This window comes from Cyprinus carpio, chromosome B11, assembly GCF_018340385.1.
Source record: "Cyprinus carpio isolate SPL01 chromosome B11, ASM1834038v1, whole genome shotgun sequence".
In the NCBI taxonomy this organism is placed as follows: domain Eukaryota; kingdom Metazoa; phylum Chordata; class Actinopteri; order Cypriniformes; family Cyprinidae; genus Cyprinus; species Cyprinus carpio.
This window is the reverse complement of record NC_056607.1, coordinates 7,175,897-7,181,829: the sequence shown is the minus strand read 5'-3', so window position 1 is coordinate 7,181,829 and position 5,933 is coordinate 7,175,897.

Sequence of the window (5,933 nt, the reverse complement as noted above, 5' to 3'; positions counted from 1 at the left end):
AATCAGAGTCTCATCTCTCATTCCCTTTAAGAGCCAGCTGCGCTCGCGCCATGGCGGATTCGCTATTTACACAGCAAGCACAAAGACAGACCGCATCTCCAGAGAGGAAACAGATCTGCTAGTGCGCAGTAATTCTGATACATGCAATGACTATCCATTTTGACATTTAGGTATTTTTTTTTTTTATGTAGCCTACACAATAATAATATTTTACATTGTAATCCTTTAATTTTTAATATTTGGCATCTCTGAGTGTGTAATAAGCAGAATGTACCCACTTTGTGGGCCCGCCTATAGGCGCATATTACTAATGCTTTAAATAACAAACAAAAAAACTTTTGACTTTAGACCAGGTTTTAGTTGGTCAATGGCTCAGTCTATTTCATTTGCGTTAAAATAGCAACGCACCAAGAATGCACCTGAACACACCTCGTTTTCAGAACAGCACGCACATTAGCGCACAAATGGACACAAGTGCATTTGCTTTTTAAACAACGTGCGCAGGACATGGAAACGATAACTGCGTCTGGTTGAAACTAGCAAATAACACTTGCATCTTGCACCCGGCACTGCATTGCACTGGGTGTATGACAGAGCCCAAAGTGTTTGTTTATTTTATTTTATTTTATTTTTACTTCCATACAACACTTCCCAATACTAAATAGTGATTGATACAACCTTTTTTTTCTGCAACAACAACAACAAAATAGAAATAAAAATCATTTTCAGTATCATTTTTCACATTTTATAGTAGTTACAACATTTGTAAAGAATTTGCTCTTTTGTATTGCAGAAGAATCCTGCAAAAAATGGTAAAATATCAAACTTTTTTTAAGACACTATTTTAAACTGTGTGTGTGTGTGTGTGTATGTGTGTGTGTGTGTGTGTGTGTGTGTGTGTAAGAGAGAGAGAGAGAGAGAGATTCATGCTTAAAGGGATAGTTCACCCAATTTTTGTTTATAATTCAAAATTAAAAGGTTATGCTCAAGTGTCATTTTCTTTGTTGTATAAACTGTTAGTTTAAAGAAGAGAAAGATTTTTAAAAAAGGGAAGGATGGAGACGTGACAGACTGTGAGAAACTGCAGCAGAGGAACCCGTGGTGCATGTCGTATCAGGGCGCCCCATTCACGCTCACCCTCTATTGTCCCGCTGTGGCCATTTCACCCGTGGAGAATTTCCTGGGTCATGGAACGCTGCACTCTAACCAGACTTTTTAATAACTGATTAATTCCTTGCAACAAACAATGCGGCTGATGCAACAGGAATGTCAGTGAGTCAGTCCATTTAAAGGAGGATTTTCCACTGGAATGATGCACTCTGACATCATTACATTACACGTGCTTAACAGGACTCAGGGAAGCATTCAAATGTTCCCAGATCTCAGGAAAAGGCAGCTCTAACAGATGTGAAAAGAGAACTGTGACTGAAAAATCTGTAAAGAGGGATAAAACAGGGTGACTGCGAGAGCCAGATGAATGAGTCTGATGAACTGTCAAGATGACGATCACGAACGAAAACGTAAAACAGATTTACTCCAAAATGATATCAGGTAATGAATTTTAGATCACTGTTTTTTTTTACTATCATACAGCACAATGCAACAATGATGCCTAGAAATTACACTGTTAAAAAAAACAAACAAAAAAAACAAAAAAAAAAACAATCAGCATTGGAAATTAAATAACTATGGCATGAAAACATGTCCAGGTCATTTCAGCCCAGAATCAAAGGATTAAATCAAAATACGTTAAGGCTGCAATAAACTACTTGAAATAGAGTAAATTTAAAATCTGAACAGATTTGAAAACACTAGATATCATACACCTACCATCTTTTGTAATAGTCAAACAGGAAACACTGTCCATCATACACTAATTGACACACCCTACCAGACTGTAAAGTTGTTCCGATGACAACAAACCCAGAGAGAAGCGTTCAATCAGAGTCTGACACCGTCTACATTGGAAGTGACAACTGTTGTGTCACACCGCATTGCAACAGCTAATGTGTGTCTACACTGGATGTGACAAAGCGAATATTTAAAATAATTTGTGTCAGTACATCATAAATAGGAGGCGGCAGCAGTTTACTGTCAGGGATTTTTTTTGTCGCGCCGCATCCAGTGTAGACAGCATCACTGATTATAATGAGTTCTATAGCATTTATATCAAGTCTGTGACCATCATACACTACATGATTTTCTATTAAATTTGTCTACTCAAATTTGCAGACTGGCTCTGACTTTTGGTAGATAGTGTCAACTTCTCCAGACAGTAAATCAGCAGAAAATCGGGACAAAAATCATGAAGTGTATTCCAGCCTTTACTTGGGTAAAAAAAAGCCTTTTTATAGTTATTACATGATTTTCGTGACATTTAAGCATTTAAATAAATAATTTAAATATATATTTTTTAATTTTAGTTTTTACCATTTTTTTTAAAGAATTAGATTTGCTTTATATATATTATTTGCACTAGATTTTGCATTACAGTAAACAGAATTCATAAAAAGATTTGAAAACTAGGTGTGTGTGTGTGTGTGTGTGTGTGTGTGTGTGTGTGTGTGTGTGTCTGTCTGTGTGTGTGTCTGTGTGAATATTGTACATATAGAGAGAGATTTATGCTTAAAGGAACTGTTCTGCCATTTTTTCTTAATGATCATTAAATTTTTTATTTATTACATTATTTTCATCACAAGTAAGCTTGCTTGTTTCATTCATTCTTTCGTTCGTTCATTCATTCATTCATTCATTCATTTTCATTTTAGGTACTTTTAGTAATTAGGGCCCGAGCACCGATGGTGTGAGGACCCTCTTGTATCTGCTTCGTTTATTAGGGCCCGAGCACCGATGGTGTGAGGACCCTCTTGTATCTGCTTCGTTTATTATTATTATTATTATTATTCTTCTTCTTCTTCTTCTTCTTCTTCTTCTTCTTCTTCTCCAAAATGAATCGCATTTTTGAGGGCCTAAACATGCTCAAAAAGTCCTGAAACTTTGCACATGCGTCAGACCTGGTGAAAATTTACGGATGATATAGGTTTCAGAAGAGGGTGTGGCAAAATGGCTCGACAGCGCCACCTATCGTAAAAAAATCAACAGCCCTCGAGCTGTGTTTCACGTACATGCACGAAAATTGGCACACATATGTAAAGCATCAGTACCTACAAAAAAGACTCTTGGAGCAATATCCGAAACCCAACAGGAAGTCGGTTATCTTTAATTTTATGAGAAAATTTTGCATCATTTTTGTCATTTGCATGCCTTGTATTTTAACGAACTCCTCCTAGAGATTTATTCAGATCAACACCAAATTTGGTATGCCTAATCTAAAGGCCTTTGCGATGTTAAATTGCGAAGATCTTGAGTTTTCGTTGAAGGGCGTGTCCGTGGCGTCCTGACGAATTTCGATGATTCGCCATGAAAAATGAAGTTGCTATAACTCAGACATACAATGTCCAATCTGCCACAAAACTTCACATGTTTGATAAGACTCCTGACCTGAACAGATTGACATGCCCATATTCAGTTATAGTCATAGCGCCACCTACTGGCAACAGGAAGTGACATATTTTACGCTGTAACAAACTACCCCAAGAAATTTTATGATATAATTCTTTTTTTTTCAGTCACTCTATTCTAAAGGCCTGGGTGATGTTAAATTGTGAAGATCTTGAGTTTTCGTTAAAGGGCGTGTCCATGCCGCGGTCACAAAGTTCGATGTCTCGCCATGGGAATAAAAGTTATTGTAACTCAGGCATAAAATGTCCGATCTTGCCCAAACTTCACATGTTCGATAAGTGTCCTGGCCTGAACACATCTGAAGGCCAATATTCCATTGGGTGTGGCAAAATGCCTCGATAGCACCACCTATACATTTTCAACGGAGTGCGCCTAGAGCTACGTTTCACGCACATGTACAACAATCGGTACACACATGTAACACACCAATACCTACAAAAAAGTCTCTTGGTACGAAATTCGAATCCCAACAGGAAGTCAGTTATTTTGAATTTTCTCTGCAAAATTTGTGTCGTTTTTGACATTTTCAGGGCTTGTACTTTAACGAACTCCTCCTAGAGATTTATTCAGATCAACACCAAACTTTGTCAGTGTAATCTAAAGGCCTTTGTGATGTTAAATTGCGAAGATCTTGAGGTTTCGTTTAAGGGCGTGTCTGTGGCGGCCTTACAAATTTCGATGTTTCGCCATGAGAAAGGAAGTTGCTATAACTCAGACATACAATGTCCAATCTGCCCCAAACTTCACATGTTTGAGAAGACTCCTGACCTGAATATATCTACATGCCAATATTCAGATATCGCTATAGCGCCACCTGCTGGCAACAGGAAGTGACATGATTTACGCCGTAACAAACTACTCCTAGAAATTGTATGACATTTTATAATTTTTTTTGGTCAATCTAATCTAAAGGCCTTTGCGATGTTAAATTGTGAACATCTTGAGGTTTCATTAAAGGGTGTGGCCATGGCGCCATGACAAAATTTGATGTCTCGCCATGGGAATAGAAGTTATTGTAACTCAGGCATAAGATGTCCGATCTTCCCCAAACTTCACATGCTCGAAAAGAGTCTTGGCCTGAACACATCTGAAGGTCAATATTCCACTATAATCATAGCGCCACCTGCTGGCAACAGGAAATGGCTTGTTTTACACTAACTTAAACATGCAATGTCCAATCTGCACCAAACTTCAAATATTTGGAAAGGACTGAAGAAATGTACATGCCAAAATCCAGTTATAGTTATAGCGCCACCAGCTGGCAGCAGGAAGATTGGCACATATAAATGACTTTGACATATTCCTCTTATAATTACCACATTAAACGCATATTTCTCGCCGTTCACTGTTTTACAAAAGCCACCCGGTGGTGGTGAGCCCGGGTGCGAGGGCCCGTTCATCGCTGCTTGCAGCTTTAATTATTATTATTATTATTCTTCTTCTTCTTCTTCTTCTCCAAAATGAATCGCATTTTTGAGGGCCTAAACATGCTCGAAAAGTCCTGAAACTTTGCACACGCGTCAGACCTGGTGAAAATTTACGTCTGATATAGGTTTCAGAAGAGGGTGTGGCAAAATGGCTCGACAGCGCCACCTACCGTAAAAAAAATCAACAGCCCTCGAGCTGTGTTTCACGTACACCCACGAAAATTGGCACACATATGTAAAGCATCAGTACCTACAAAAAAGACTCTTAGAGCAATATCCGAAACCCAACAGGAAGTCGGTTATTTTTAATTTTAAGAGCAAATTTTGCATCATTTTTGTCATTTGCATGCCTTGTATTTTAACGAACTCCTCCTAGAGATTTTTTCAGATCAACACCAAATTTGGTATGCCTAATCTAAAGGCCATTGCGATGTTAAATTGCGAAGATCTTGAGTTTTCGTTGAAGGGCGTGTCCGTGGCGGCCTGATGAATTTCGATGATTCGCCATGAAAAATGAAGTTGCTATAACTCAGACATACAATGTCCAAACTGCCCCAAACTTCACATGTTTGATAAGACTCCTGACCTGAACAGATTGATATGCCCATATTCAGTTATAGTCATAGCGCCTCCTACTGGCAACAGGAAGTGACATATTTTACACTGTAACAAACTACCCCGAGAAGTTTTATGACATAATTTTTTTTTTTCAGTCACTCTATTCTAAAGGCCTGTGCGATCTTAAATTGTGAAGATCTTGAGTTTTCGTTAAAGGGCGTGTCCATGGCGCCATCACAAAGTTCGATGTCTCGCCATGGGAATAAAAGTTATTGTAACTCAGGCATAAAATGTCCGATCTTGCCCAAACTTCACATGTTCGATAAGAGTCCTGGCCTGAACACATCTGAAGGCCAATATTCCATCGGGTGTGGCAAAATGCCTCGATAGCGCCACCTATACATTTTCAACGGAGTGCACCTCGAG